This window comes from Elephantulus edwardii, unplaced genomic scaffold (assembly GCF_000299155.1).
Source record: "Elephantulus edwardii isolate Elephantulus edwardi_28Jun2011 unplaced genomic scaffold, EleEdw1.0 scaffold00073, whole genome shotgun sequence".
NCBI classification, from domain to species: domain Eukaryota; kingdom Metazoa; phylum Chordata; class Mammalia; order Macroscelidea; family Macroscelididae; genus Elephantulus; species Elephantulus edwardii.
Genome location: NW_006399823.1, coordinates 11,092,313 through 11,100,196, shown reverse-complemented (window position 1 = coordinate 11,100,196; position 7,884 = coordinate 11,092,313). Strand labels below are relative to the sequence as shown.

The 7,884-nt window shown below is 37.1% G+C and overlaps 1 pseudogene; it reads right to left on the bottom strand.

The window, feature by feature from the left end:
- Positions 1-2,666: 2,666 nt before the first annotated feature.
- LOC102847875 overlaps positions 2,667-7,884 on the bottom strand; it is a 38,075-nt pseudogene continuing 32,857 nt past the window's right edge.

The following is a 7,884-nucleotide window of genomic DNA, read 5'->3' as shown; positions in this document are numbered from 1 at the left end:
TTAAGGTGTGCCTTATTCAGGCCATAGTCTTCGTAATTGTTTTCTATGTATCAAAGAGCTGGAAAATGACTAGGAATAATAGAAAGAGAATTTGATGCCTTTGAGCTGTGGTGATGGAGAAGAGTGTTGAATAACCATGGACTGCCAGGAGAACAAAAAGTTCATCTGAGAGAGAGTGAAACAGGCTGCTCCTTAGAGTCAAGGATTCTGAGGCTTCATCTGACATACTTTGGGCATGTTTCAAGGAGGGATGAGTCCTTGGAGAGGTACATCATGCTTGGAAAGGAAGAGAGATGGAGAAAGAGAGGAAGACCATCAATAAGATGGATTGATTCATTGACTGGGGTAATGAAGGTAGGTGTGTGAGAGACATGAAGTTGGCTAAGGATAGAGCAGGTCTCAGGGCTATTGTACATAGGATAATATAACAACAACATAGCAACAGATATATGATCAATTCTGGAGAATGCACCATGAGAAAAAATAAACTGAATTTTAGTTGAGTGAAGTATCTTGAATACATCTATTAGCTTGAATTGGCTACAAGCTAGGTTTAGAAGAAGTTGAGACACTAGAGAAATCATCACTAATGTCATATGGTTCTTGGCAGAAAGCAAAGAGTACAAGAGGAATATCTGTTTGTGTTTTATTGACTGTGCAAAGGCATTTGACTGTGTGCACCAATCCCAAAACACTTGATTGTGCTTATTTGAAACTTATACTTGGCCCAGGAAGTAGTCCGCAGAACAGATAAAGGAAACACTGCATGGCTCAAAATCAGGAAAGAAGTGTGTCAGGGATGCATTCTGTCTGCATACCTTTTCAATACATGTGCAAAACAGATCATTCAGGAAGTGAGCTTTATAAGAAGGAATGTGGCATCAGGATTGGAGGAAGACTCATCATTAGGTAGATGATTCAACTTTGCTTGCCAAAACTGAGGAGGAGCAGAAACACTTGCAGAAAATCAAGGACTGTAGTCTTCAATATGGATCAAAGGTCAACATCAAGAAGACAAAGATTCTCACCACTGGGCCAATTGGCAGCACCATGATAGCTAGAGAAGAGTTTGAGGTTGTTAACAATTACGGCTCGCTTGGCTCCACAATCAATAGTCATGGTACCGGCAGTAGGGAAATCAAAAGACAAATTGCATTGGGAATATCTGCTGTCAGGGACCTCCCCAAAGCACTGAAAAGCAACAATATCAGTGTAGAGACTAAGGTGCACCAAATTCAGGCCACGGTCTTCGCAATTACTTGCTATGCATCAGAGAGCTGGAGAATGACTAAGGATAAGAGAAGAACTGATGCCTTTGAATTGTGATGCTAGAGAAGAGTCTTGAACATGAACTGCCAAAAAACCAGATAGGTCTGTCCCAGAGAGTGTGAAACCAAGTTTCTCTTTGAAGACTAGGATTTTGAAACTCCATTTCACATACTTTGGGCACATGGCCAAGAGGGATTGATCCTTTGAGAATTACATCCTGTTCAAAAGGGTGGAGTCACAGTGAAGTAGAGGACGACCCCAGACAAGATAGATTGATACAGTAACTAGGGAAATGGTGTGTGCCAGAATCAGTGATTCTGGCTTGAGACAGGTCAGGAGTCAGAGCATAGGGTTGCTACAAGTTGCCTCAATAACAACAACAACAAAAATAGTCTAGTTCTTCTGCATCTTTGTTGAGTTTCTTTTGACTTGATCAGTCTTTTGATGAAAGTGTTATGCTAAAGTCTTCTACTATGATTGCTTTACTGTCTATTTCTTTCTTCAAATCCATTAACTATTGTTTTCTGTATTTTGCAGGCCTACAATTTGGTATACAGATGTTGTTGACTAACAATAGATCTTTTTGATCTTTTGTGCCTTTAATCATTATATAGTGCCATTCCTTAGCGGTTTTGGCTGAAATGTTTTGTCAGAGATTACTATTGCCACTCTTGATTTCTTATAGATGTCATTTGCTTGGAATTCCTCCCACCCCCCAACCTTTGGAGTTTAGTCTGTCTTTCTCCTTACTTCTTGGATGGTCTCTGGGAGGCAACATTTTGATGGACTTTGCTTTTGGCTATTCTTTTTCTCTTAATTGGTTTATTTAAGTCCTTCATATTGAGTGGTTATTGGCAGGTCAAGTTTTATCTTCTCCATATTGCTATATTTCTTCTTCTCTTGTTATCAGTTATTTTATCAATCTTCTTTCCATTAGTGGTTAGTGTCTCTGTGTGAAAAATGTCTCTTAATATTTCTTGTAGTGTTGGTCTTGTTTTCATGAATTCCTTAAATTCTTGCTTCTATGAAAATTACCTAATTTCTCCTTATTATTTGATAAACAGCTTTGCTGGGTACAGAATCTTGCCTGGCAAGTGCTTTCTGTCAAACTTCTGCATACATTATCTCATTGTCCTCTTGTTTCCATAGTTTCTGCTGAGAAGTCAGAGTTTAATCTAACTGGTTCTCCTTTGCAGGTGACTCTTTTTCTCATTCTGCTTTTAGTATTCTAGTCTTATATTTTATTTTAGAAAATTATCTATAATATAAGGAAGTTTTTCTTTTGGGATCTAGTTTGTTTGGGCTTCAATGAATTTCTTCAATGTAGATTTCCTAACTTTATTTTTTTTAGCAGTGAAAAGTTCAGGATTTTTTATTGAACATGTTACAAAAGTAGTTTAGTCAAAAAGACCAAATTCCATGTCATCATCAGACTTAAGATTCTTCTTTCTTTGTTTCCACTTTCTTCTCCTCAGCTGGAGCAGCAGCAGGGGTTTGGGGAGCAGGTCCTACAGCCTGTGTGGCCCTGGCTGCTGGGGCAGGTCCACCAGCGCCCACATTGCAGATGTAGCTCCCAATGTTGACATTTGCCAGGGTCTTTGCAAACAGGCCAGGCCAGAAAGGTTCAACGTTGACACCGCCTGCCTTAATGAGGGCATTGATTTTATCCTCGGTGTTGGTCACCTTATAGTCGTGCAGGATGAGGGCTGAGTAGATGCAGGCGAGCTTAGAGACAGAAGGCTGCCAGAGGTGGTGCTAGTCATCGGATGAAGTGAGGGCCTCACCCCAATGCAACCTCAACCTTCTCAGAAGGACCGAGCACCTTAGCAGCAACTGAGGAAAGGGGCAGATTTCCTAAGTTTTTATGAAACCTGGGAAATTTTCTTCTGGTACCTCCTCTAACATTTTATCTTTCTTTCCCTACTTCTGTTTTGAATTCGGATCACATGTATTTTGTTCCATTTTATGTTATCCCACATGATTCTAATATTACCTTTTTTCCCTATCTTCTCCTGTTTTTTTCTTCTAATAATATCCCATTGAGGTCTTTTCTTTCAGTTTGGTAATCTTCTATCTCTTCTATTCTCTTTTTTTGTCTCTCCAACATGATGAAAATTTCCACCATTTAGGTCTTGAGAATCTGATTGGCATTTTCATGCATTTTTGTTGTTTTTAGTAATGGGTTGTTTGTACTATCTCTACCTTTGGATAAGTTTTTTTTCAATTCTTGTATCTATTTATTATTTTAATACTTTCTTCTGTAATTTATAACTTCTTGCTTTTAAAACTCCACATCTATCTATCTATCTATCTATCTATCTATCTATCTATCTATTTTTCTTTTCTTCTGTCTCCCTATCCCTGGGGTATTCCTTGGGTCTGTGATCTGTTCTGTATTTTTTTAGAAGAAAGATCATTTTCAATTTAATAATGTTATGGGATGCCTGCTATTTCCTTGACATTATGTGATATTTTTTTTTTCTTTGTATCTATGAGGCAATTTCCATTGTGTCTGTGTAGGTTGTTGTCAATTCCTTATCAATATAATTCTGTTGATAAGTTTTAGACTTTAAATGTTGCCCTCATTCACTGCCTCAGTGGCAATCTTACTTGGTAATTGTCTATGAGTAGCTCTGCTCCTCATTTCCTATGGTACACTTCTCATCTCCTTGTCATTTCAGGAAACTGGTGTCACTCTCTTTTCTAACATTGGTAGGCCTGCTTCTGTGTTCTGTCCTGTAGTTTATTGGGAGGAAGCAATTTCCCCCAGGAGTAATCAAAGTCCTAGGAATACATCATTGGGTATTTTGCTGTGGGTAAAGGCCCAGAGAAGTGGTTAAGTCTCAAACAATGAAGCTCTCAAGTCGCAATTGATGCTACCAATTGATGACCTACAAACTCTCTCTTTTCTCTATTGAGTATTCAAGGATGTATAGTTTAACAGGAATTGATTGCCTCATATTTCTCCTATAGACCTACTGGTTTTGAATTTCCCACCTTTAAGTCAGCATCCAAATACTGAACATACTACTCCACCTAGGCTCTTTCTTTTTTAAAGAACAATGTAAAAAAGAACAAAGAAAAAAAAATTCTGTGTTGAGGAAAGTGTAACCAGGGTAACCTTTAGAGGCAAGGATGGTGAAACTGTCTCATATACTTTAAACTTGTTGTCAGGAAGGACCAGTCTTTGGAAAAAAAACACTGTACTATGAAAAGCAGAGGGATAAATGAGAAACTACCCTCAATAATATGGATTTACAGAATAACTATAACAAAAACTTTGAGTAAATCAGAATTTGTGATCATGGTATAGGATAGGGAAGGTTTCAGAGCATTTTTAAACAAGAATTGTATCATTACTAAGTCTACCAATGCGAAGAAGCTACATTTTAGATTCAATGTAGCATGAGGAGAGGTTTTAATAAAAATAAGTATACAGTGCAGGAGAGGGAGATCCTAGATGAGATAGATTGATACAGTAACTGGGGCGATGGGGGTTGGTGTGTCAGAATTCGTGAGACTGACTCAGGACAGGGCAGGCTTCAGAGCTGCTGTCCATAGGGTAGCTATGCATTGCAGGTGACTCAATCAATAATATTCTATTACAGGTTTGAAAGCAGGAGTGGCAGTGACTTCATAGACAACTTGCCTCCCAAAACTCTATGAATTTTGATAAATGTCAATAGGTGTAGAGGGGCTTTAGGCCTTTTATTTATAGGGTCACTATGAGTCGTACTTTACTGGAAGGCAATCATCATCATCAACAACAGCATGGTATGAGTGAAAAGAACAAAGTACTTAAACCACAAAATTAATTTGGTAAGTCACCCGAAGGAGACTTCCCCAAGGAGGTGATATTTGCATTGGATCACTAAATATTTCTGAGGGAAGATGAGAAGTAAAAGAAAAAAAAACAAACACTGAGCTCAGGCAAGAATTTATTCTTAGAGTTGCCAATTGGATAATACAGAAATATTATATATTATAATTGTATTATAATAAAATATTTTAATACTTCTTATAATACAATACTGCTGATGATAATTAAAATGATAATTTTTTACAATTACCTACATGGCAGACAAGTATTTAAAATCATTATTTTTGCTTTGTTATATTTTCTAAGTTCTTAGGTTTATCAATTATTAAAATTATGGTCTCTGTGTGTGTGTTTATACCGTTACTATTTCAAAAGTTTTTCCAAAGTGGTTTTTTAATTCTTTTTCTGTCTGTGTATCTATCTATGCATCTGTCTATATCTAGGTTGTTGTGTGCCATCAAAGTGGAATACACTCATAATTGACTCTCCAGTAAGTTTTCAGAGACTATAAACCACAATAGAAAATTTTGTCCATCTTTGTCCCAAAGAATAGCTTATGGATTTGAACTCCATGCCAATTGGTTGACAGCACAAGCCCTTACACTAGGCAACTGGAGATATCTCTATCTATCTCTATCTCTAGCCTTTTTTATCATAATATCACGCCTATGATATAGGTTTTTATAGTATTTTTATGGTGAAATATGTACCCCCAAACCTGATATTTTATCTCCAATGAAACTGTCCAGCATATTCGTAACTTACAAGTATCCAGGGATGTTAGGATGGTGCTTTGTGTCGAAAACAACAGTTACTTATTTAGCTCACAGTCCTCTGTGGGTTGGCAATTTAAGCTGGAATCTACTGGGTGGTTTTCCTGACCTCTTCTGGGCTTACTCATGAATCTGTGGTCAGCTTCTGGTCAGAAGGGGCCTGATTGGGCTGGAACAGCCTCAGTGATGGTGGCTTTCTGGGTGTGGTAGTTTGTCTTCAGCATTCCAATCTAATCTTGTTCACAGGGCAACCCAGTAAGAGAAGGAGAAGAAACCCATAATGACTCTTTAAGTCTAGCTTTGACACTGGCATTCCATCATTTTTCTTCATTTTTATTTTGGCCCAAAGCAAGTAATAAATTACAAGAGCAGCTTGGAATAAAACGGAGGAGAAATAAGCCCTTCCTCATGATGGAACAAGTCATCCTGGTGCTGCACTGATTAAGAGCTCAGGCAATACTTTAAGGTCACTGCTTGGAACTCTTTCTCTGCAGATTTGCTTCTGTGAAAATTACAGCTTTTGAAAGTCTATGGGGTAGTTCTACTTTGTCCTACAGAGTCATTGTGAGTCACAGTTACTTACAAGGCAAGAGCTGTTTTATTTTTCATTGTTTATTGTTTTGGTTTTGTTTGTTCATTGTTGTCATTATTGTAAACCTCTTTCAGAGTTGTTGCTGTTGCTGTGTTTTATCCAGTCAGAACTGATTTGTGGCTGACCCTCCAGGGGATTTTCAGAGGCAGTAAATTTCATGATAGGATATTACCTATCTTTCTTCTGTGGAACAGCTAGTGAATTCAAACTGCATGCCTTTGAGATGGCAGTACAGCGTCTTTCCACTAGGCCACCAGAGCTCCCTTTTCCATGACACAACTATTATTATGACTGTACAAATGAGGACACTTATGTCTAAAATTGAGATGATAAAGCAATGCATATTTTGTTCTTAGAACTTTAAAATTTCCTTTCTTCTATCCTCTCCTAAACAACACGATATTATTATTTAAATTGCTCTTCCTTCAAGGGAATTCTTCTAACCCATTATTTTTCTTTCTTTTTAATGAATAGGTAGAATGCTTGCCTTACTGTTTTACATTTCTTAGAGTACAATTACAAAACATATTTGTAACACCATGTTAATTCTCAAGTGTTTAACTAGAACATCACATTGTCCAATAATACTGTGAAAAGAGATAAAGATACTCTACCTCTTCATAGAGGGATGGGTTCCCTAGATGCATATTATTTTATACCTATATTTAAGAATCTGAATCAATATGACTACAGTGAATTTGCTTTTTTTTTCCAGTTAGCCAAGACAAAAAAAGAACTTTTATTTAGTCATGAAAAAGAACAAAATATTGAAACAATATACGTGGTATGTTGATGAATCTTAAAACATTGTTCTTGTTAAAAGAAGCCACTTATATAAGATCACTTACAATAGTATGTGATTCCATTTATATGAAATATCCAGGATAGTCAAATCCATAGATAAAAGTTGATTAGGGTCTACTTAGGGCTGGAAGGCATGAGAGGTAAAGAGGCAAGAGCTAAAGGATTTGAGGTTTATTTTCATTTTTAAGTTATTTTTGCTGAAAATCTAAACAATAAAAGCATATACCCAATTTAACAAATTTTCACACACAGTTCACTGACAATGCTTACTTGCTTCACATTTTGTCTCTATACTCCATATCTCACCAGTTAATTTACACTCTCTGTCCTAGAAAATTTCTGTTTCTGCTTTAGAATTACTAAAGTCCATTTAACCTCACATCAATCAAAATTCAAATCAATTACCATCAAGTAGCAAACATCTCATAACTGACTCTACAATGTGTTTCCAGGACTATAAATAAGAAGGGGGAGATGGATTTGAACCACCAGAGTGGTATGACTTTTGAGCTAGTAGCACTAGCTTCCTACTGACTAGGCCATCAGAGCTCTTAATATCATATAGAAGATGAATTTGTTGAGTTGTTGTTATGTGCCATCAAGTCGCTTGTGACTCATAGCAACCC